The sequence below is a fragment of the Somniosus microcephalus genome, chromosome 3 (genome assembly GCF_052327205.1).
Source record: "Somniosus microcephalus isolate GS21.2 chromosome 3, FLI_Smic_1.0, whole genome shotgun sequence".
NCBI lineage: Eukaryota > Metazoa > Chordata > Chondrichthyes > Squaliformes > Somniosidae > Somniosus > Somniosus microcephalus.
Genome location: NC_140989.1, coordinates 119,237,063 through 119,262,622, shown reverse-complemented (window position 1 = coordinate 119,262,622; position 25,560 = coordinate 119,237,063). Strand labels below are relative to the sequence as shown.

The 25,560-nt window shown below is 52.7% G+C and overlaps 1 protein-coding gene across 2 annotated transcripts in view; it reads right to left on the bottom strand.

Annotated features, from left to right (window-relative positions):
- tagapb (T cell activation RhoGTPase activating protein b) overlaps positions 1-25,560 on the bottom strand; it is a 104,257-nt gene that overhangs the window by 71,864 nt on the left and 6,833 nt on the right. The gene's annotated exons all lie outside the window — the stretch shown is intronic.

Genomic DNA, 25,560 nt, shown 5'->3' with positions numbered 1-25,560 from the left:
TCACCTCATTGTTAGAACCTATCACATCATTGGCAGATTGCTTCTGTCATCTCTATTTGACCTGCCATCTATTCCATCAGCATGGGTGCCATCTATACTGTCTCACCTTGGTCCTCAGAATCGGTCCACAATGAGCCCCAACACCAGCAGCATCAGGCACACCAGCAGCACCAACAACAACACCAGCAACCTTCTTCTCAACCGCCTGATGCTGCACAGGACAGAGGGCGTCAGTGCAGGACTGCACCATGCCGGAGACGATACCCCCAACACTGGATATACAGGCAGAGGATGAGCTTCCTCAACATGATGGAGCAGCAGTGCCAAAGGAGGCTCAGGCTATCACGCCAGGTCATCGCAAACATTTCCACATTGCTTGACCAAGACCTGCAGCCCAGTGGCTGTCAAAGTCACCAGTGCACTCAACTTCTTCACCTCAGGCTCCTTCCAGGGATCTGCAGCAGATATTTGCAGCATCTCGCAGTCAGCTGCCCACAGATGCATCACACAGGTCACTGATGCCATGTTTCACAAATCAGCCAATTATATCAACTTTGCCACTGAAGAAGCACACATGTGGCCATCAGGGCACCCCATCATCACCCAGGAGTCTTTGTCAACCACAAGGGCTTCCACTCCTCAATGTGCAGCTCGTCTGCAACCATAGGAAGATCATCATGCATGTGTGTGCCAAATTCCCTGGCAGCTGCCATGACTCTTTTGTCCTGCACCAGTCCACCCTCCCTCAGCTCTTTGCTCCTCCAAACAGACTTTCCAGCTGGCTGCTTGGAGACAAGCATGAACACTGAAGATGTGGCTCATGACACCCTTGAGGAGGCCATGTACTGAGGCTCAGGAGAGATATAATGAAAGCCATATTTCCACCAGATGTGTCATAGAGCAGAGAATAGGCATGCTGAAAATGCACTTCAAATGCCTTGACAGAGCTGGAGGAGCCCTTCAGTACGTACCAGCCAGGTCCTCCAGAATCATCGTGGTCTGCTACGCCTTGCACAACATAACGCAGCAGCGAGGATTAGTGCTGCATGAGGAGCAAGGCACTGAGTGCTTACCTAAGAAAGGATATTCCTTAGCTAAGAAAGGATATACTTGCCATAGAGGGAGTGCAGCGAAGGTTCACCAGGCTGATTCCTGGGATGGCAGGACTGTCGTATGAGGAGAGATTGGGTCGACTAGGCCTGTATTCACTAGAGTTTAGAAGAATGAGAGGGGATCTCATTGAAATGTATAAAATTCAGACAGGGCTAGACAGACTGGATGCAGGGAGGATGTTTCCCCTGGCTGGGGGGTCTAGAACGAGGGATAACAGTCTCAGGATACGGGGTAGGACATTTAGGACTGAGATGAGGAGAAATTTCTTCACTCAGAGGGTGGTGAACCTGTGTAATTCTCTACCACAGAAGGCTGTGGAAGCCAAGTCACTGAATATATTTAAGAAGGAGATAGATAGATTTCTAGACACAAAATACATCAAGAGGTATGGGGAGAGAGCGGGAATATGGTATTGAGATAGAGGATCACCCATGATCATATTGAATGGTGGAGCAGGCTCAAAGGGCTGAATGGCCTACTCCTGCTCCAATGTTTCTACGTTTCTATGAGTGCACAGCCTCTTCAGAGGAGGAGGAAGAGGAGGAGAAGGAGGAGCAGGAAGAAGCTGCGGTCCAGATCCCACCAGCAGCCTTGCACATTGCTGCCTGGGAGGCCAGGGATGTGCTCATCATCACCAGATTTGCTTAACTTTACACAATACACCCATATGGCTGCCACATGCTATGCCAGGTTGGCACCACCCCACAGCAACACCATAAAGGATCCCTACAATGACCAAGCCATTCCTTTCACACTGACCACCATTGCTGGAGGTACCGTTATGTCTCACCATTCACTCCAACTCACTAAGCTACTTCCAAAGGTGCACACAAATTTTTCCATGACCGGAAAGTAGTGAAAAAAAAGATTTTTATGTGTGACATTATAGTAACGGAAACTTTACCGAATCATTTAACAAAACACCGAAATGGCTACACTTGTGAATCTACTTATGTTTCCTCTTCCTCTTACGCGTGCTTCTACAAGGTGCTACCCTTGCGGCTTCAGCAGAGGTAGAGGCAGCCTGCTCACTTCCCTACTGCAACTGCTTAGACACTTTTGGCGGACGTCCTCTGGGTTTTGGAGCCTCTGATGGCTTCGCCAAAGTCTGCTCCTCCTGCGATTGTGCAGGGCAGACTCGGCCATCGCAATCCGAGGAGGCATCTGGGGCTCTGACTGAGGGGGTGGCACTGGGGGCGAGTGTGAGCGCTTTGAGAATAGCCCCCACTTCCATGTCCCCTCTCACCATCATCCCTCTCATGGGCTATCTGCCCTGCCCTGCTAGCAAGGAGCTGGATAGCACCTTGCTGCACAACAGTGGGGCTATGAGGACCCACGTCTATGTTGAAATCCCTCCTAGACAGGAGGTCTATGAGCATCTACCATCTATTCTCCATAGATAGCCATCTATTCTCCATAGATAGCCATCTATTCTCCATCGAGACCATGTGCTCCTCTGAGTGGCGCATTAGCTGCTCCATGCAAGTAGCCATCCTATCCATGGAAGAGCTTACAGTCAGCATCGCCTGTGACACGGTGGTACTCATGTTGGAGATGGACTCCTCCATTCTCTGCATATTGGCTGACATCACGCTCGCAAAATCTGTCAAAGCCTCCTGCACATCTTCCTGCACCTCCAGGATCGCCCTCTTTCTGGATGGCTCCCGGGGCTCAGTGTCTGCATGCAGCTGAACAGAGTTAGGAGCATCCTGTGCCCTCCGGCGAGGAGTCTCCACTGCTGTTCCTGTCTCCACCGTCTGCTCTTGCTCACTTGTGAGTTGTGAGACACCAGGTGGCAACACTACTCTATCTCGTGTGGGATCCACCAAGGTGTGAGTGTCTGCGCTGGTGCTGGATGCGCTTATGTCTGGTGACGCTGTGGCCTCAGGGGCTGGAGGCTTCTTTGAGGAGTCATCTTCCTCTTCCAACTGGACAGTGGGGGGGGGAATCTTGATGAGCCTGTGGGAGAGTAAAGAGATGAGTTGGATATGCCATATGAAGAATGGGTACATATACCATTATGATGACCATTCATTATGTTGTATGATATGTAATTCTGTCACCAGGTTGCTGAGACGTCCCCCTCTTTCCATCTCCCTCCTCCAGCTGAGGCCCGGGAGCCATCCAGAAAGAGGGCGATCCTGGAGGTGCAGGAAGAAGTGCAGGAGACTTTGAAAGGTTTTGCGAGCGCGATGTCAGCAAATATGCAGAGAATAGAGGTGTCCATCTCCAACATGAGCTCCACCGTGTCACAGGCGATGGCGACTGTAGGCTCCTCCAGGGATAGGATGGCCACCTGCATGGAGCAGCTAATGCGCCACTCACAGGAGCACATAGTCTCTATGGAGAATAGATGGCAGAGGCTCATAGACCTCCTATCTAGGAGGGATTTCAATATAGATGTGGGTCCTCATGGTCCCACTGTTGTGCAGCAAGGTGCTATCCAGCTCCTTGCTAGCAGGGAAGGGCGGATAGCCCATGAGAGGGATGATGGTGAGAGAGGACATGGAAGTGGGGGCTATTCTCAAAGCACTCACACTCGCCCCCAGTGCGACTGGCGAGTCCAGAAACTTCCAAGGCAGTCTCCTCTGCTGATGTTAGGGTCGCCAATGATGGCGTTCCCCCTCCGGTTTTCTCCCTCTCCCTCTTATTGTGGGCTCCCTTTTCCTGCAAGGAGCGAAAGAAGAGAAGATTGAGTGAGAGTGATGGAATGAGTGTAAGGAATGGATGGGATAGATCTATAGAGGGAGACTATGATGGAGTGGGGTGCCAAAGTCAAGTGGCCTCCTTGTGTGTTGTTAGTTGGTATGATTGCACTAGGATGAGGGTGAGTGTGAGGGGTGGCTAGTCAGATGGGGATGTGATAATGTAGATAGAGAGAGAGGGATGGGTGGACATGCAAGGTATGTTGGTGTAAGTAAGGATGTGCAGCAGTAGGGTCGGGAAGGCAGAGTGATGTGGATGTGATGAGAGGCACAGCAGGATGAAGTTTAGTGTGGCTTTGTATTCACCTTTCCTGATCTAATGAGATCATTGAAATGTTTGCAGCACTGCACCCAGGTCCTCCTGACCACATCCCTGCTGTTCACCTCCTCAGTTATTTGGAGCCAGGCTCTTTTGGTCTCCCGGGGAGGTCTCTTCTGCCCATTAGAAGGGAAGAGGACCTCCCTGCGTGCTCTGACTCCCTCCACACGTATGTGGAGGGAGTCATCAGAGAACCTGGGTGCAGCCCTCTGTCTCAGTGCACTCATGTTTGGCACTCTCTTCAGCAGTCTAATTGTGCAGAGTGCTGCCTGCACACTCCTAAATGAACCTTCAAATGCAATGTGGCCATGGCTCCTTTAAATATCCCAGTTGAAAACGTGTCATTGCTGACGTCACTAGACCCACACCATTTAATTGGGCTGGGTATCGCGCAGGGCGGCCTTAAAAGACCCCATTAATGCAAAGTCGCTCTGAGGAGCGGCATTGAATCAGAAACGGGGTTGCAACCCGCCACAACGACTACCCACACCCGACCTGCCCAGGTACGGAAAATTCCGGCCATAGTGAGTGTTACTTTTTTTAAAAGCAAACTTACAGCATTAAGTTCCTCCTCTTTAAAAATTATATAGAATCTCTTTTTATGGTCTTTTGCAATATAGAAATAGTTGCAAAATTTTTCTTTATCATTCAGGAATATATTTGTTAGCTTGTGTTGACCTTCAGATAGTTGAATGATTCTGGCAGTGCTACCCTATGAAAGTTTGACGTGGGCTCCTTGTGGGGGCAGGGTGTCTGTGCTAATTCTGATGCGTGGTATTTTTCTGTTCTGTCACGTCCGTGCAGCCTCCTCCAGCTGACAGGGCAGTCGCATGAGTCATAGGTGGCCCCAAAACTTTGATGTCAATGTTTTGATATCAGCATTGCCTCAGAGGTGTAAAGAAGGTGTGATAGTGCAACAGCCCAGTTCAGAATTTATGTATGTGTATAACAGGTGCAGAGAGCACATTACCTACCACTCATCTGCTTCAATGATAATATTGATATTAATGCAGTTTGGACAATTGGGATTATAGCACTTCATTAATTAAATCCCAAACAGGATCCAACCAGCCACAATATTATAATCCAGGTGCAAGGAAGAAAACTAGACAGGCTTATCAGCTCCCTTCTTGTTGCTTCCCACTCTCTTTCTCAAGTCCCGCCAGTTCACCTTATTTCTGCTCCCTTTAGTTCTCTCTCCATTCTGTATCTTTCCCAATTCTATTCCTCCAAGTATGGGCACTGTTCCTTTTGGTCTCTTTCCAAACTTCTTCTGGTCTCTTCAATTCTCATTTTCATTTTTATTTATTCCCAGCTCTGTGCCCACCCTTAGCATTGTCCTCACCCACCTCCGGTCCATTCAAGCACTTTCCTCTTCTCTGTAATCTTACCTGTATTTTCCTGCTTTCAGTAGTCTGACCTTTGTTTTCCCACACCATCCTATTCTCTATTCCTCACTTGTGTTTCCTTACCTTCTCACTCTTTTCTTACTACAGCTTTGGCCTAGAGCTTTCTGTAGGGGATCTGTAGTATTTCAGCTCATACTCATCAGGTTGAACTCAGATTATATACTAAACAGAGTGAGGAAAAACTGCTGCAGTGCCCAATTTGACTTAGAACCTTAATAGATTTGTTTTTGTGTGTTACCATTAATTTAAACCCCAGGAGGGAAAAGTGGGCTCACCTAGTCCCACCCAACTCAACTCCTGACTATTCAACTATCCTGAGCTAATGCTTACTGACATTGTCAACACCTAACCTTCCTCCCAATTTTCAGAACTACTGTAATCACCCAGCTCCTTAAAAAACCTACCCTCGACTCTGTTGTCCTCTCCAACTAACATCCCCTCTATAACCTTTCCTTTCTCTCTATGGTTCTGAAATGCGTCATCAACAACCAGCTCTGTGCACATCTCTTTAATCACTTCCTGTTTGACTCTCTTCAGTCTGACTTCCGTCCCACGCACTGTACTAAAACACCTTGACATTCTGCGTGACTGTGACCATGATGAGTTATCCTTTTTGTCCTTTTCTCCCTTGCTCTGGCTTTTGACACAGTTGACCAAACTATCTTCTTCCACTGCCATTCCTCTGAGGCCCAATGCTGTGGCACTGCCCTCACATGATTCCATTTCTACCAGTCCTGTAATGGCTTCCCGTCCTGTGCCCACACAGTCACCTCTGGTGTGCCCCAAGGTTCCATCGTTGATCCACTCCTATTCCTCATCTATCCCTTGAAGTCATTATCTGTAAGGATCAGGTCAGCTTTCATACGTAAACTGTTGATACCCAACTTTAACTCTCCAGCACACCCCTTGACTCTATATCGTGTCTGACATTAAGTCGGATGAACCTGAACTTTCTGTAGCCCAACACTGGCAAAATCAAAGCCAGCTTGTTGGGTCCCCATCACAAAGTCCTTGGGGGAAAAATTTGGTTGTTTGCACCACCCATTAGCGCCTAAAGAGGTCGAGAAGTGGGGCGCTAACCAACTAGCGCCCGGGCGCAGCGAACCCTGCGCCTCTTCCCAAATTGAGCGGACATTTAGCGCCGGCGCTAACCCGCTGCACCCGCATGCAGATTATGACATCATAAGAACATAAGAACATAAGAAATAGGAGCAGGAGTAGGCCATACGGCCCCTCGGGCCTGCTCCGCCATTCAATAGGATCATGGCTGATCTGAATCTAGACTCACATCCACTTCCCTGTGTAGTGTATGTACCCGTCTACCTTTAAGAGAATTATTGTATGTAACCGTCCACCTTTAAGAGAACTACTTTAGGTGTTGCACTACTTTGTTGGCTTCTGTATACTGTAATACCGACGGTGACCACACCGGCATATAAGTGCTGTGTCAGGAGTTATTGGGTAGATTCGCCCCGACCTTCGAATAGTAAAGTCCTGTTTTAAGTTACTCTTGGAGCCTGTGTATTAATTAACTAAACAACCCACAGACTTTACAGTGGCGACGAGTCCGATCGTACCCTGCGGCAAATACTTCCGAAGCAGTTAACGAGCGTCGAGAAGAGGCAACCGCCCTCGTTGTTCTGCTGGAAAAAAAACTCGAGGCTGCAGAACTAGAAAGGAGGAAGAATTTAGAGACAAAGACTTCCATCAGCAACAGGCACTGACTGTCCCTTCTGCCACGGTGAGGAGTGAGCCGATCAGCACGAGAAGCAAGGCGGCCACGGTGACTGTGAGTAAGGGAAAGTAAAAAGAATAACCGGAGGATAAGGGCGGTGCACTCGACCACGGTCGAGGGGGAAAGGAGCCGGACAGAAGTCAGGCCCAGAGGCGCTGAGACTGGGGCAGCGTGGAGCAAGGAAGCCGCGGTACAGACAGGCTGGGGGACGCAACGGCGTCATGAGACAGCTAGACCGCGACCGGCGAAAAAGGCCGGGCAGCGACCGAAGCCACGAAGCGCTGCGACCGGGAACGTAGGCGCGGGAAGAGATAAACTCAGCCGCAGCCGGGGAGGGAAGCACCGGACTGCGAGAGGGCTGGGAGGCGCGATTGGGAGCCGAGCGAGCGGGAGAGAGACAGAGCCCGAGCAAGGGAGACTGAGCGAGAGCCAGTCCAGCAGCTGAAACTGTTCTCCGTCAACGGGGTGTACCCAGCGCCGGTAGAGCCGAGCGAGCGGGAGAGAGACAGAGCCCGAGCAAGGGGAACTGAGCGAGAGCCAGCCCAGCGGCTGAAACTGTTTGCCGTCAACGGGGTGTACCCAGCGCCGGTTGCCCTGCCGAGAAAAGGGAAAGCACTGAAGCCGACGCGCAGGCTGTGAACCTGAAAGCCAGCGGCCGTCGCCCGTGGGGAAAGTGTACCCCTCCCGCCAGGGAAGAAACGCGGGAAGCCGCCATTAGGCGGGGAAGAAGACAGAAGCGGGAAACCGCCATTGAAGTGGGCGGGGAGAGAAGATAAGCGCGGGAAACCGCCATCTTGGAAAAAAAAAAGAAAATTTAAAGAAATAATTCGTGGTGTTATCAGGAAGAGAGGAAGATGCCTAAGCGTGGTAACATCAACGATTTTAATTCCGAGGTAGAAGACTGGGCCACGTATGTGGAACGCATTGAGATCTATTGTGAGGCCAATAAAATAGAAGAAGATGACAAAGCTATAACCTTGCTAAACTCGATGGGCGCGAAGACATACGAGCTCTTGAAGCATCTACTAGCACCAACTAAACCAGCGGATCAGACTTTCGATGATATTGTGACTGTTCTGAAGGATCACTTGAACCCCACACCGTTGATGTTGGCGGAACGATTCAAATTCTATGCGAGAACGCAAAGGAAAGACGAAAGCAACGCAGAATACTTGGTCGAACTGCGTAGACTAGCAAAACACTGCCAGTTTGGAGGGAATCTGACAGAGGCGTTGCGAGACAAATTCGTGTGCGGAATGTCGAAGGAAGAAACACAAAAACGACTGCTCGAAGAGAACGATCTTACACTTGAGAAGGCTGTCCTTATTGCTGCATCGAACGAAGCCGCAGCGAAAGGAACGGCGGAAATGCAGCTAAAGGCAGCGGCACTCAGGGTGCAGCAAATTACTTCGGGTACAACGAAATGCTATCGTTGTGGGAAGACAACACACGACCAGAACCAATGCTGGTTTAAAAACCAGGAATGTAGGAAATGTGGCAAGCTTGGTCACATAGCTAAGGTATGCCGGTCAGGAAAGAAGACCAACAATAATGAGTCACCACAAAAGAGGTACAGAAAGGTACATGAGGTGACTAGGAAGTGTCCGGAAGAACAGAATTCGGACTCACACTCCAACTGCAAGGAACTGGATAGTCTGAGAATTCACAATGTGAGTAATGAAGCTGACCGACAAGCTATCTGGATCACACTACAGATTGCAAAAGTCCAAGTGAAAATGGAAGTGGACACCGGATCGGCGTTGACGGTCATGAATAAGCATGATTATAAAAAGTTATTCAAGCATATTCCCCTACGGGATACGGAACTAGTATTGAAGACATACACGGGGCACAAAGTATACCCCATCGGAAAGATAGAAGTCAAGGTGAGATACAAGGACAAAGAGCACCAAAGGATGGATCTGTATGTGTTGCCTGAGGGAGGTCCACCACTTCTGGGACGGGAGTGGATCAGGAAAATAAAGATAGACTGGCATTCACTAAACACCATGACGGTAGATTCCGGAAAGGAAGATGTCAAACCTGAACGGTTGTCCAGAATATTAGACGAAGCTAAAGAGGTATTCCAGCAAGGACTGGGAACACTGCGAGGAATTAAAGCAAAGGTTAAGATTGCAGAACATGCAAGCCCAAAATTTTTCAAAGCCAGATCGGTACCTTACGCGATACGACCTGCTGTGGAGGCAGAACTGGAAGAACTTGAACGATCAGGGGTACTGTCAAAAGTGGACTGGAGTGAGTGGGCCACGCCCATTGTTCCCGTCATGAAGTCTTCACCAAGTAACAAGCCAGGGGGACCGGGGAAGGTCCGCATCTGCGGAGACTTCAAGATCACAGTGAATCCGGTGCTTCACACGGTACAATACCCGCTTCCGCGGATTGAAGATATCTTTGCTTCGTTGGCTGGAGGGAAACACTTCACCAAGATAGACCTGGCACAGGCATACTTACAAATGGAAGTCGAGGAAGAGTCGCGTCAGTACCTCACCATCAACACACACAGAGGCTTGTATCGTTATAATAGACTGGTTTTTGGGGTAGCTTCGGCTCCAGCAATTTGGCAGAGGGCCATGGAGCAGGTATTACAAGGAATTCCAAGCACGCAGTGTTACTTAGACGATATCCTGATTACGGGAGAAGACGAGGAAGAACACCTCACAAATTTGAAACTGGTGCTCACTAGGTTGAAGGAATATGGCCTTCGAGTTAATCGCAAGAAATGTGAGTTCTTCCAAAAACGGATCTCGTACTGCGGTCATGTCATTGACCGAGAGGGGCTGCACAAGTCACCTGACAAGATAGAAGCTGTCGTGAAGGCCCCCGCTCCGGAAAACGTATCACAGTTAAGATCATTCTTGGGGTTGATTAATTATTATCACAAGTTTCTGCCGAATCTATCCACGGTGCTGCATCCGCTGAATGCTCTGTTGCGGAAAGAAGTACCATGGAAGTGGAGTGAGGAATGTAAAAAGGCCTTTCGCAGAAGCAAGGCGTTGATTACCTCTGAAGAAGTGTTGGCTCATTTCAACCCAACGTTACCTCTTCGTCGAGCTTGTGATGCTTCCCCCTATGGAATTGGAGCAGTACTTTCACACAAGTTACCAAATGGCTCGGAAAGGCCAGTGGCATTCGCGTCCCGATCATTGACCTCCGCGGAGCGAAATTATGCTCAAATAGATAGGGAGGCCCTCAGCCTTGTGTGGGGCGTAAAGAAATTCAATCATTACCTGCAGGGCAAGAAGTTCACATTACTGACAGACCACCAGCCGTTGGTGTCCATATTCAACCCTAACAAGGCCGTTTCCACCATGACAGCGCAAAGGTTACAGAGGTGGTCCATGTTACTTGGGGCACACCAATATGACATCGAATACAAAAGGTCCAAACAGCATGGAAATGCTGATGGGTTATCGCGCTTGCCATTGCCGATAGTAGAAGAAGCGACTACAGTGGACCCGGGAGAGCTGTTCCACTCATCCATAGTGGAATGTCTACCAGTAACAAATTCGATGATCGAAAACAAAACCAGAAATGACCCGACTCTCTCACGAGTCTATGATTTAACGGTGGAGGGATGGCCAGCACAGGGCGAACCAACGCTGCCAGCATTTTCGCAGAGAAAAGAACAGCTGTCAGTGTGTCGAGGAACCCTGATGTGTGGATCTAGAGTGGTGATTCCACCCAAACTTCAACAGAAGGTGTTAAAGGAGCTGCACGAGGGACATCTGGGTGGAGTGAAAATGAAGAACCTAGCAAGAGCGTTCGTGTGGTGGCCAGGCATTGATGGGGACATCGAAGAAATCACTAAGAGCTGTCTAGGATGCCAGAAGGTCCAAAACGCGCCACCACAGGCTCCTCTGCATCCATGGGAGTGGCCCTCATCTCCTTGGCAAAGGGTACACATCGACTTTGCTGGTCCATTTATGGACTCAATGTTTCTAATAGCGGTGGATGCACACTCCAAGTGGCCGGAGGTAATAAAGATGTCCACCACCACCACGGAAAAAACCATCACAGTGTTAAGGACCATGTTTGCTAGGAATGGGCTGCCGGAACAGATCTGTTCTGATAATGGACCGCAATTTGTGTCCGAAGAATTCAAGAAATTCTTAAAGAGCAATGGGGTTAAGCACTACACGTCAGCCCCATACCATCCCGCCTCCAATGGATTGGCTGAAAGGTTTGTCCAGACCTTCAAGAAGGCCATAAAGGCCATGGGTAATGAAGCCATTAACTTACAACATAAGCTGGATAGCTTCTTGTTGGCGTACAGGAATGCAACACATGCGGTCACAAATCAAACTCCCGCCATGATGTTTTTTAATAGACGACTAAGATGCCGGCTGGATTTGCTTAAGCCAAACGTCAGAAGGGACGTAGAGAACTGGCAATTCCAGGGCATGAATGAAAGGCCAACTAGATCTTTTCAGATAGGTCAACAAGTTTTGGCCCGGGACTACCGTACCGAGAAATGGCAGCCTGGAACTATTGGAAAAAGGCTAGGGCCGTTGATGTATACGGTGGACATTGGGGACAGTATAATAAGGCGCCATGTTGACCAGATCATAGGGTCAGCCACAAATGGCCAACCTACTCCACCACCTTACACGGTTAATGTTGAGACAGAGATACCCAGAACACCTACCTCCGATCTGGTAATACTGGAATCAGATGAACCTGACACTGTCCTTCAAGCCGAATCGACCTTGCCAGAAGCACCTGCTACCCCGCCGGGAGTTACGACACCACCGAGGCGTTATCCGGACAGAGTCCGGAAACCTCCAGAGAGACTGAATCTGTGAACTGTCTGGCATAAAGTTGTATATATGTTATAATGTATGTTTAATGGGGAATCAGTATGTTGTAAGCTAAAAAGGGAGGATTGTAGTGTATGTACCCGTCTACCTTTAAGAGAATTATTGTTTGTAACCGTCCACCTTTAAGAGAACTACTTTAGGTGTTGCACTACTTTGTTGGCTTCTGTATACTGTAATACCGACGGTGACCACACCGGTATATAAGTGCTGTGTCAGGAGTTATTGGGCAGATTCGCCCCGACCTTCGAATAGTAAAGTCCTGTTTTAAGTTACTCTTGGAGTCTGTGTATTAATTAACTAAACAACCCACAGACTTTACACCCTGCCCTCTCCCCGTAACCCCTAATTCCCTTATCTGCTAGGAAAATGTCTATCTCCATTTTAAATGTATTTAATGTTGCAGCTTCCACAGCTCTCTGGGGTAGCAAATTCCATAGATTTACTACCCTCTGAGTGAAGAAGTTTCTCCTCATCTCAGTTTTGAAAGGGCAGCCCCTTATTCTAAGATTATGCCCCCTAGTTCTAGTCTCACCCATCAGTGGAAACATCCTCATCGCATCCACCCAATCAAGCCCCCTCACAATCTTGTATGTTTCGATAAGATCGCCTCTCATTCTTCTGAACTCCAATGAGTAGAGTCCCAACCTACTCAACCTTTCCTCATACGTCAACCCCCTCATCTCTGGAATCAACCGAGTGAACCTTCTCTGAACCGCCTCGAGAGCAAGTATATCTTTTCTTAAATATGGAAACCAAAACTGCACGCAGTATTCCAGGTGTGGCCTCACCAATACCCTGTATAACTGCAGCAAGGCTTCCCTGTTTTTATACTCCATCCCCCTTGCAATAAAAGCCAAGATTCCATTGGCCTTCCTGATCACCTGCTGCACCTGCATACTAACTTTTTGTGTTTCATGCACCAGGACCCCCAGATCCCTTTGTACTGTAGCACTTTGAAGTTTCTCTCCATTTAGATAATAACTTGCTCTTTGATTTTTTCTGCCAAAGTGCATAACCTCACACTTTCCAATATTATATTGCATCTGCCAAATCTCTGCCCACTCACTTAGCCTGTCTATGTCCTTTTGCAGGTTTTTTATGTCCTCCTCACTCACTGCTTTCCCTCCCATCTTTGTATCGTCGGCAAACTTGGATATGTTGCACTCGGTCCCTTCCTCCAAATCGTTAATATAGATTGTAAAGAGTTGGGGTCCCAGCACGGACCCCTGCGGAACACCACTAGTTACTAATTGCCAGCCCGAGAACGAACCATTTATCCCAACTCTTTGTTTTCTGTTAGATAGCCAATCTTCCACCCATGCCAGTATATTACCCCCAATCCCTTGATTTTTTATCTTGATCAGTAATCTTTTGTGTGGAACCTTGTCAAATGCCTTTCGGAAGTCCAAATACACTATATCCACTGGTTCCCCTTTATCCACCCTGTATGTTACATCATTTCAGTGTGCAACGTCGTTGGTGTGCCCCGGACCGGAAATTCAGTGGCGCCCCCCTCCGTTCCACCTGGCGCTAACAAGGACAGGTTACCTTGAACGTTTCCCAGTCGCTGTCGGGCTGGGGGGGCGCTATTTAAAGGGGACTCTTCCTGGCTTATTAGTGGTAGCCATTTTTGGACCACACCTTCTGTGAGAGAGAGAGCGAGTTGCTCAGAGACAAATGGAGAGCCATTTCTGCAGTGAGCCAGCACTGGCTGAGGAACTTTAGCCTTCTGAACATTACTTTGCAGTTGGTAAGCTTCTCAACCGGCATAACTTTCAGTGCGCACTTACTATGGGGGTTGCATTGGATGGGAACGTCGTCCTTCTCAATCGTATTGACAGGGCACAGAGACACAGGGATAGAGTGGCAGGCATGGCCAGATGGAGGAGGGCCTACAGACGTCGGCACATGAGACCTTACGCTGCCAGGGTTTTCCGCCAACAGTTTTCGTATATCAACATGTCGGAGGAGCAGTATTTCCAAAGGCTGCGCTTCAGTAAGGAGGTGGTCACTGAGCTCTGCCACCTGCTCCAGCCAGATCTGCAGCCTCAACTAAGGTGCAGGACATCTCTGTCGGTGGTTGTGAAGATCACCGTGGCTCTAAACTTCTATGCCAGCGGCTCCTTTCAGGCCGCTACTGGGGACATTGCCAACATCTCACAGTTCGCGGTGCATTGCTGCATCCGTCAAGTGACTAATGCCATCTTTAAAAGGAGACGGCAGTACATCTCCTTCCCAATGACCCCGGACAAGCAGCGAGAGCGTGCAGAGGGCTTTGCAAGGATAGCGGGCTTCCCCATGGTGCAGGGCGCCATTGACTGCACGCATGTGGCTTTGCGATCGCCTCTAGAGAATGCGGAGGATTTCCGCAACCGAAAGGGGTTCCATTCTTTGAATGTGCAGCTAGTCTGTGACCACCAACAGCTGATGCTCGCTGTCAATGCCCACTTTCCAGGCAGCAGCCACGATGCCTTCATCCTGCACCAGACTTCTGTGGCAGACCTTTTTGAAGCCCCGGCTCACCCAGGAGGCTGGCTTCTCAGGGACAAAGGCTATCCTCTGTGCCTCTGGCTGATGACCCCACTCCGTTCGCCCAGCACCCCTGCTGAAGAACGTTACAATGAGAGCCATCAAGCGACCAGGAACATCATTGAGCACACAATCGGCGTGCTGAAGCAACGGTTCCGCTGTCTGGACCATTCCGGAGGAGCCCTTCAGTGCTCACCTGAGCGAGTCTCCCACTTCGTGGTTGTGTGTTGCATGCTGCATAACTTGGCAATCCTCAGGACCCAGCCAATGCCACCAGACATTGAAGCACCAGCAGAGGAGGAGGAGGAGAAGGAGGAGGAGGAGGAGGAGGAGTACCAAGATGGGAGGGAGGCACAAACTGCAAGGGCTGTCCGTCAGAGGCTTATAGCAAGTCGCTTCTTGGCCCCTCTGAGGGAATGCTTTCTGCCATTCCAAGAACATGAATGGAACCGTTCTGCTACCCCTGAGCCGGTCAAGGCAACAATTAGTGCAAAGAACAGACATGGACATTGTGAATAAATAAACTTCTTTATTTAACAAAATGTGTATCCTTCCCACATGACAAAGCAATGGAAACAAACAGCAAAACAAACAGACTGCCACATAACTGTCTCTCCCACCCTGGGGACAATGTCCAAAACATAACTGTCTCTCACACCCTGGAGACAATGTCCAAAACATTACCAACATTCAGACCAGCATCCTCGGCCTTGAATGAAAGAAATAACATAATTTAGCAGCACCTCCTACTTTTTGCCCCTCGATGATGATCTGCTTCCCTTGCGGAATTGCCCCCTTCCCGCCCTGCAGCTCCTCCGTAATGGGACTCCAGTGGCTGCAGTTAGGCTGGGGGAGGCCTGCTGACTGTCCGAAACTGAGACCGCAGATGCCCTTGAGGTACAGCCTGGACCAGCTCTGGGCCTGGAGGGCCCGGCTGCTGACTGCTCCAACTCCGCATGAGCGGAAGCAGTCTGTTCTACAGGTGGTGGCAGCTGCAGTGGAGAAGTGCCAGTGGTGGCATCAGGAATGCTGTCATCCTGAGAGTGGACAGCAGCTCCCTGGTCGGCCGACCACTGGCACTCTGACGGGGCAGCACCGCAGCATGCGCAGCAATCGGCTGGTGCACATATTGCTGGCCTGCTGTGGCGCGGCGAGGGCCCCGGGGAATCCTGCCCGATCCAGCGAGGGTGGCAGCAGTCAGTGCTCGCGTGGCCTCAATCTGCGTCTGCATGAGACCAGCCACTGACTGCGTGGCAGCACTCAGCACTTGCGTGGCAGGTGCCAGTGCTTCGCCGAAGTCCTGGAGAATCCTTGCCAGTGCTGCGCCGAAGTCCTGCACAGACTCCTTGCCTGTGCTGCACCGAAGTCCTGGACACTCCTTGCCAGTGTCTCAATGGAGTCAGGCATCCTTGCCACTGCAGCCATGAACTCAGTGTGCCTCAGCCCAGCCTGGGCGCTCATTTCTGCGAGGGCACGCACCTCTTCTGCGCTCTGTGCAGCAGCACTCGCGGCCCGACTCGCTCTCTGGAGAGACGGCCCCCAAGCTTCCCTAACGCCCTCGCGTTGCTGCAGGCCGCTGGGTCCTGGAGCTGCATCCTCCTCGGACCATTCCCCCCCGTTCCCCTCCAGGGAAGGCGTCTCCCCAGTCTGGACATGGGCTGGCTCACCTGAGGGTGGTACGGATGGTCCGGCTTCCTCCTCCTCCTCACCTCCAGAGTCACTCGCACTGGCAGCTTGAGGGCCCACCTCCCGAGCTGGTGATGCAGCATCTGAAAGCAGGGACGTTCATGAGTGGCTTTAGTGAAAGGACAGGGTGGCAGCAAGGGATGCATGAGTGCTGCAATGCTCTGAGTTGGCTCGAGAGTGAAAAAGCATGCTGGTGTGGGGAACACGTGGAAGGAGAGAGGTCAAAATGGTGATGATGTCCACAATGGGGTCGGTAACTCCAGAGGCGATGGGGCCAATCATCCGGCTTGCCACAACCCGGTGGACTCGCTCCTCCAGGTCTGTAAGGGTCTGCAGGTGAGGCCGGTCTCCTCCAGTCCGATGCTGTTGCCTTCTATTATTGGCCAGCTTGACCTGCAAGAGAAAGGATGGCGTGTGATGAAACCTGCAGCACTGATCTGGCATGACATGCCTCCCATGATCGATTAACCCTTACATTATGCTGCCCTGATCTGGGATGACATGCCTCCCATGATCGATTAACCCTTACATTATGCTGCCCTGATCTGGGATGACATACCTCCCATGGTCGATTAGCCCTTACATTATGCTGCCCTGATCTGGGATGACATGCCTCCCATGATCGATTAGCCCTTACATTATGCTGCCCTGATCTGGGATGACATGCCTCCCATGGTCGATTAGCCCTTACATTATGCTGCCCTGATCTGGGATGACATGCCTCCCATGGTCGATTAGCCCTTACATTATGCTGCGCTGATTTGGGATGACATGCCTCCCATAGTCGATTAGCCCTTACATTATGCTGCCCTGACCTGGGATGACATGCCTCCCATGGTCGATTAGCCCTTACATTATGCTGCCTTGATCTGGGATGACATGCCTCCCATGGTCGATTATGTTGTATCCGTGTGTTAATGGAGACACGGAATGCAGGAGTTGGTTTAACAGGTGTTTACTGAACAAAGTCTGGATGTGAACTAAAAGATACAAGACGCTATACAGGCTTATATACCCAAGTGGTCACTACCGGTATTACAGTACACAGGGGCTCTTAAAGGTACATACACTACAATTCCTCCCCTTTTAGATAATTAGTACATAACATTTTAAGTAATCATTAATTAACATGTTTACAAGAACAATAATCTACACATTTGCTGCAGTTAATCTATATATATAAATCGGTCGATCTGTCTGTCTGTCTGTCATTCTGTCATTCTGTCATTCTGTCTGTCATTCTGTCTGTCATCGCCTGTGCGTCTGTCGGGCTATGCGCTCGAAAGTTACAGGGTGTACCTACGCGCGCGTTACCTCCAAAGAAAGCTTACGCTTCCGAGATGGTTTTAAGCGTATTTACGTTTCGGCCGGGCTAAAATTGCGCCCGCGGTATCCGAAAAACCTTCAACATTCCGCTCATTAGCATCTCATTATCCGCTCATTAGCGACAGAGTGACCTCGAGGTCGACCAATCGTACGCCGGGTTGCTGGCGTGTGCCGCCGGGCCAATCGGTGCGTGTGTGGCCGGGCTTTATCGTTCTGAACCGAGGTGAGTCGCCGCCATCTTGATTCCAAACTTTTCCTTTCTTTTTCCCGCTTTCTGCGTCTTAAAAAAAAACGTTGCTTTTAAAACACATATTGTTTTTTAAAAAAATGATTTAGAAATGAATTAACTTATCTAATCTCATTAATTTTCCTACCTTTCCCCGTTTTTCCAGGTAGGCCTCGAAGCCTCGGCTTCTCCTTCACACCCACTGCCCGAGCTAGGCACCTCCCGGCCCCACTCGAAGGCTGGAGGGCCGAGCCTCAGCCCAGCGCCGCTAGGGTGCGCGCACAGCAGGAGCTGAGACACGGCGTCTCTCTCTGTCTCGGCCGGGGGGCGGGGCTTGCTGAGCGTCAAGCGTCACCCTGGCAACCGGCCCCCCCGGCCGTCTCGCACAGCCGCAATCGGCGGTCTTCACCTCGGGGGGGGCGCGAACCTCGCGGGGGGCCGCGACCCTCTGCGGGGGCCGCGACCCTCGGGGGGGGCGCGACCCACGGGGGGCCGCGACCCTCGGGGGGGCCCGCCAAGCGTCACCCCTGGCAACCGGCCACCTGGCCGTCTTGCACAGCCGCAATCGGCGGTCTTCACCTCGGGGGGGGGGCGCAACCCTCTGCGGGGGCCGCGACCCTCGGAGGGGGGGCGTGACCCTCGGGGGGGGCCGCGACCCTCGGGGGGTCCGTGACCCTCGGGGGGGGGCCGTGACCCTCGGGGGGGCCCCCACCCTCCCTCCCCTCCTCCCCGCGCACCCCCTCCCCTTCCCCCCCGCGCCCCCCCTCCCTCCCCCCCTCCCCCCCCTGCCCCCCGCCCCTCCCCCCCTGCACCCCCCCTCCCCTCCCTCCCCCCCTCCCCCCCTTTTGCCCCCTCCCCTTCCCCCCGCCCCCTCCCCTTCCCCCCCTCCTCCCCTCACCCCTCACCCCCTTCCCTTCCCCCCCTCTCCCCCCTCTCCCCCCCTTCCCTTCCCCCCCTTCCCTTCCCCCCCCTTCCCCCCCCTTCCCTTCCCTCCTTCCCTTCCCCCCCCACCCTCCCTTCCCCCCCGCCCTCCCTCCCTCCCCCCCCCAGTCGCTCTCTCTCTCTCTTTTCCAACAACAACATGCCCTCGAAAAAGCCTCGGCACCGCCGGGCACTTCAGCTAGTCTATATATATAAATCGGTACATCTGTCTGTCTGTCTGTCTGTCTGTCTGTCATTCTGTCATTCTGTCTGTCATCGCCTGTGCGTCTGTCGGGCTATGCGCTCGAAAGTTACAGGGCGTACCTATGCGCGCGTTACCTCCAAAGAAAGCTTACGCTTCCGAGACGGTTTTAAGCATATTTACGTTTCGGCCGGGCTAAAATTGCACCCGCGGTATCCCAAAAACCTTCAACGTTCCGCTCATTAGCATCTCATTATCCGCTCATTAGCGACAGAGTGACCTCGAGCTCGACCAATCGTACGGCGGGTTGCTGCCGCGTGCGGCCGGGCCAATCGGAGCGTGTGTGGGCGGGCCTTATCGTTCTGAACCGAGGTGAGTCGCCGCCATCTTGATTCCAAACTTTTCCTTTCTTTTTCCTGCTTTCTGCGTCTTTAAAAAAAACGTTGCTTTTAAAACACATAGGCCTAGAAAATCACTAGCCTTAGCGCCGCTTTTGAGGCGCTAGAGGGACTAGCGCCAGAGTTTTGGCCAGTTGAAAAATTCCCTGGGGCCCTAAAGCGGCGTTGCACCGGTAGCGCTGCGCCGGCACCGATGACGTCATCGGTGCGCGCAGCGTCCCGGTTGCCATGCCGACGGGCCCCAGCGCCGAAATTCAGTTGTGGCCGCCTCGCCCGTGGCAGCCGCAACTAAGACTCTGGCAACAGAGTGCAACATGTGTTTGCGCCGGCGCATTAAAGGCCCCGCGGCGGCCGGCCGCTTTCCCGCCGGCCGCCTGCCCGCAGCTCCCTCCCCGGACTTCTCCCCCCCTGCCCGGAACAGATGCAAGCCCGGCACTTGTCCGAGGTGCCGGGCTCATTTTTAAACAGATTTGCGCGGGCCGCGGCCGGGTGCAGGCAGCTCCTCCTTAACGGAAGGAGGAGGCCTGCACTTCCCCAGCCTGCCGCACCGCATCGGGTGCCGCAGCGCCGGAATTGCGGCGCTAAACGGCAGTTAGCGCCCTTTTCCAGGCGCTAAGACCCTTCAGTAGCGCCGGCAGCCGTTTGGGCGCGTCGCTACTGAATTTTTGGCGCGCGCAGGGGAACTTAGCGCCGGCACTAACTTCCAGCACTAAAGCCCTGGCTAAGCCAAAACCCAATTTCTAGGCCATATTGTTTTAAAAAAAAAAATGATTTAGAAACGAATTAACTTATCTAATCTCATTAATTTTCCTCCCTTTCCCCGTTTTTCCAGGTAGGCCTCGAAGCCTCGGCTTCTCCTCCGCACCCACGCCCGAGCTAGGCACCTCCCGGCCCCACTCGAAGGCTGCAGGGGCCGGCCTCAGCCCAGCGCCGCTTCCTTACTAAAGGGTGCGCACGCAGCAGGAGCTAAGACGCGGCGTCTCTCTCTGGCTCGGCCGGGGGGAGGGGCTTGCTGAGCGTCAACGGTTACCCTGGCAACCGGGCCCGCCGGCCGTCTCGCACAGCCGCAATCGGCGGTCTTCACCTCGGGGGGGGGGGGGGCCGCGACCCTCGGGGGGGGGCTGCGACCCTCAGGCGGCCGCGACCTACGGGGGGGGCCGTGACCCACGGGGGGGGACCGCGACCCACGGGGGGGCCCCCGCCTTCCCTCCCCGCCCCCCCCCTCCCCTACCTCCCCCCTCCCCACCGCCACCCCTCCCTCCCTTCCCCCCCTCTCCCCCCCTTCCCCCCTCTCCCCCCCTTACCCCCGCCCTCCCCCTCCTCCCTTCCCCCCTCCCTTCCCCCCCCGCCCACCCCTCCCCTACCTCCCCCCCCGCCCTCTCCTCCCCTCCGCCCTCCCCTCCCCCCCGCCCTCCCCTCCCCTCCCTCCCTCCCCCTCCCCTCCCTCTCTTCCCCCCAGTCGCTCTCTCTCTTCCCCCAGTCGCTCTCTCTCTCTCTTCCAACAACAACATGCCCTCGAAAAAGCCTCGGCACCGCCGGGCACTCCAGCTAGTCTATCTATATAAATCGGTACATCTGTCTGTCTGTCTGTCTGTCATTCTGTCATTCTGTCTGTCATCGCCTGTGCGTCTGTCGGGCTGTGCGCTCGAAAGTTACAGGGCGTACCTACGCGCGCGTTACCTCCAAAGAAAGCTTACGCTTCCGAGACAGTTTTAAGCGTATTTACGTTTCGGCCGGGCTAAAATCGCACCCGCGGTATCCCAAAAACCTTCAACGTTCCGCTCATTAGCATCTCATTATCCGCTCATTAGCGACAGAGTGACCTCGAGCTCGACCAATCGTACGCCGGGTTGCTGGCGTGTGCCGCCGGGCCAATCGGTGCGTGTGTGGCCGGGCCTTATCGTTCTGAACCGAGGTGAGTCGCCGCCATCTTGATTCCAAACTTTTCCTTTCATTTTCCCGCTTTCTGCGTCTTAAAAAAAAAACGTTGCTTTTAAAACACATAGGCCTATAAATTCGGTGACGCCCCGCCAGCACGTTTGCGCCGGAAATTTAGCGCCCGCCGCCGAGCCAGTTGTGCCCGCCCCAAATTCACTTTCAGCGCCCCAAAGCGGAAGCGGGCGCTGGTACAGGGTGTGCCCGCCCCACTTGGGGCGCTGAAAGTGAATTTCAGCGCTGCCGGTCCCGCTGCGCCACCCGATGCGGAGCGGCAGGCTGCTGTACTGCAGGCCTCCCCCTTCTCTTAAGGGGGAGGTGCCTGCAACGGCCGGAGCCCCGTTGAAAGTGCCGGCAAAAGAGCCCGGCACAACGGCGAAGTGCCGGGCTCCACGGAAACCAGCCGGCAATGCCGCGGGAGGGGGTGGAGGAGGCCGGGGAAGGAGGTGCGGGCAGGCGGCCGCCGAAAAAGCGGCCGGCCGCACCTCCGCTTTAAATAGCGCCTCTAAGGCTGCAGCACGGCCAGGTTTTCAAAACGTTGTTAGCGGCCGCCGGGGAAGAGGCGGCCGCTACTGAAGATGGGGATCGGCGTGGTTTCGGGCAGTACCGGGGCGCTGCGCACACCGATGACGTCATCGGTGCTGGCGCAGCGCTACCGGCTTACGCCGAATTAAAGGCCCACCTAATTTCAGCGGCGACGCAACTTCCGGCGCAACCCATTCTTGCGCCCCTAAATGGGCGCAAACCCAAGGGAATTTCTAGGCCATATTGTTTTTTTAAAAAATGATTTAGAAAGTAATTAACTTATCTAATCTCATTAATTTTCCTACCTTTCCCCGTTTTTCCAGGTAGGCCTCGAAGCCTCGGCTTCTCCTTCGCACCCACGCCCGAGCTAGGCACCTCCCGGCCCCACTCGAAGGCTGGAGGGCCGAGCCTCAGCCCAGCGCCGCTAGGGTGCACGCGCATCAGGAGCTGAGACGCGGCGTCTCTCTCTGTCTCGGCCGGGGGGCGGGGCTTGCTGAGCGTCAAGCGTCACCCTGGCAACCGGCCCCCCGGCCGTCTTGCACAGCCGCAATCGACAGTCTTCACCTTGGGGGGGGGGGGCGCGACCCTCGGGGGGGGCCGTGACTCTCGGGGGGGGGCCCCGGCCCTCTGCGGGGGCCGCGACCTTCGGGGGAGGGGGCCGCGACCCACGGGGGGCCGCGACCCTCGGGGGAGGGGGCCGCGATCCTCGGGGGGGGCTGCGACCCTCGGGGGGGGGCGCGACCCTCGGGGGAGCCGCCAAGCGTCACCCTGGCAACCGGACCCCCGGCCGTCTCGCACAGCCGCAATCGGCGGTCTTCACCTCGGGGGGGGGCCGCGACCCTCGGGGGGGAGGCCGCGACCCTCGGGGGGGCCCCCCACCCCCCGACCTCCCTCCCCCCCCTCCCCTCCCTCCCCCCTTCCCTTCCCCCCCGCCCTCCCTTCCCCCCGCCCTCCCTCCCTCCCCCCCTCCCTCCCCCCCTTCCCTCCCCCTCCCTTCCCCCCCTCGCCCTCCCCCCCGCCCTCCCTTTCCCCCCCTTCCCCCCCGCCCTCCCTTCCCCCCCGCCCTCTCTTCCCCCCACCCGCGCTCTCTCTCTTCCCCCCAGTCTCTCTCTCTCTACCCCCCAGTCGCTCTCTCTCTTCCCCCCCAGTCGCTCTCTCTCTCTCTCTCTCTCTCTTCTCCCCCCCCGCCCCCCCCCAGTCGCACTCTCTCTCTCTCTTCCAACAACAACATGCCCTCGAAAAAGCCTCGGCACCGCCGGGCACTTCAGCTAGTCTATATATATAAAGCGATGCTTCTGTCCTTCTGTTTGTCATTCTGTCTGTCTGTCATTCTGTCTGTCATCGCGTGTGCGTCTGTCGGGCTATGCGCTCGAAAGTTACAGGGCGTACCTACGCGTGCGTTACGTCGAAAGAAAGCTTACCTGTCCAAAACGGTCTTAAGCGTATTTACGTTTCGGCCGGGCTAAAATCGCGCCCGCGGTATCCGAAAAACCTTCAACATTCCGCTCATTAGCATCTCATTAGCCGCTCATTAGCGACAGAGTGACCTCGAGCTCGACCAATCGTACGCCGGGTTGCTGGCGTGTGCCGCCGGGCCAATCGGTGCGTGTGTGGGCGGGCCTTATCGTTCTGAACCGAGGTGAGTCGCCGCCATCTTGATTCCAAACTTTTCCTTTCTTTTTCCCGCTTTCTGCGTCTTTAAAAAAAACGTTGCTTTTAAAACACATATTGTTTTAAAAAAAAATAATTTAGAAAGTAATTAACTTATCTAATCTCATTAATTTTCCTACCTTTCCCCGTTTTTCCAGGCAGGCCTCAAAGCCTCGGCCTCTCCTCCGCACCCACGCCCGAGCTAGGCACCTCCCGGCCCCACTCGACGGCTGGAGGGGCAGGCCTCAGCCCAGTGCCGCTACCTTACTAAAGGTTTACAGTCTTCGCTCCATTTCCAAATTACTCCCGTTTGTAGCAGTGCGTTAAGAGGGTGCAGAACAGTTGACAAGTTCGGTAAAAATTTATGATAGTAATTTATCAATCCCAGGAACGACCTTAATTGTGAGACATTTTCAGGTGCTGGGGCTTTTATGACCGCTTCAATTTTTTCAGGTGACTTATGCAACCCTTCTTCGTTAATTATATGGCCACAATATGATATTTGTTTCTGGAAAAATTCGCACTTGGGGCGATTTGCTCGTAGACCCCGTTCTCTCAGCCTAGTGAGCACCTGCTCCAAATTGGCAAGGTGCTCGTTGTCATTTTCTCATGTTACAAGGATGTCGTCTAGGTAGCATTGAGTCCCCGGAATCCCTTGCAGGACTTGCTCCATAGCTCTTTGCCAGATAGCTGGAGCTGATGCTACTCCGAAAACCAGTCGATTGTACTGGTACAGGCCTTTGTGTGTGTTTATCATGAGATACTTTTTAGAGGCCTCCTCAACCTCCATCTGTAGATATGCCTGTGCCAAGTCAATTTTGGTGAAACATTTTCCTCCGGATAGTGAGGCAAAAATATCTTCTATCCTCGGAAGAGGATACTGTACCATGTGAAGGACTGGGTTTACAGTCACCTTGAAGTCCCCACAGATGCGAATTTTTCTCTATTCTTCAGATTTATCATTATTCAACGTTTTCTTCATGACCAGGATGATGGGTGTTGTCCACTCGCTCCAATCTACCTTGGATAACACGCCTGCCTTTTCCAAATTCTCCAGCTCTGCCTCGACTGCTGGACGAATTGCGTATGGCACCGGCCTTGCCTTAAAAAACTTGGGAATTGCCGCATCTTCTACTTTTATTGAGGCGGTGACGCCTTTCAAGGTTCCTAGTTCCTGTTGAAACACTTCTTTGGCGTTGGCCAAGATGTCTTTTAATCGTTCAAGTATGACGTCATCATCATTTTTTTTCTTACTGGTCACCGTCAGTGCCTGAATGGAGTGCCAGTCTAAACGTATCTTCCTGATCCATTCACGTCCCAACAGCGGTGGACCACCATCTTGCAGAACGTATAAATACAACTTCTGTATTTCCTTGCCGTTGTATACAACAGGCACCCTTATTTTCCCTCTGGGGTATACTTTCTGCCCCGTATATGTCTTCAAAATAATGGATGTGTCTTTCAAAGGTATATGCGGAAATAGCCGCTCGTAATCCCGTCGACTTATGACGGTCAGAGCTGATCCTGTATCTAGCTCCATTTTAACTGGGGACCCCGCTATCGTGAGGGTAACCCAAATGGTCTGGTAATCTTCTTTGGCAATTACATTATGTAATTTGAGACAGCTTAGTCTCTTGTTTCCGGAGTCGCTATCGCTCTTCTGGTCTTCGGAGCTACTGTCCGTCATCATTTGTACCTTTCTGTACTTTTCCTTATTGATTTTTTTTCTGTCAGTGGATTTTTTGTTTCCAGATCGGCATACACGTGCAATGTGTCCCATCTTTCCGCATTGCCTGCATGCTTTGTCCTTGAACCAGCAGTCCCTTTGGTCATGGGTGGATCTGCCACAGCGATAACATCTCTCGAAACCTCGTGTCATTTCATGGGTGCTCAAGTCCTGTGGCTTTTGCTGTCTCTCTGCAGCTCCTCTTGCTGCTGCTTCGTATGATACAGCCACACTGAAAGCCTTGTCCAGTGTCAAATCTTTCTCAGAAAGTAGCCTTTTCTGTGTTCCTTCACTTAGGAGACCGCAGACGAATTTGT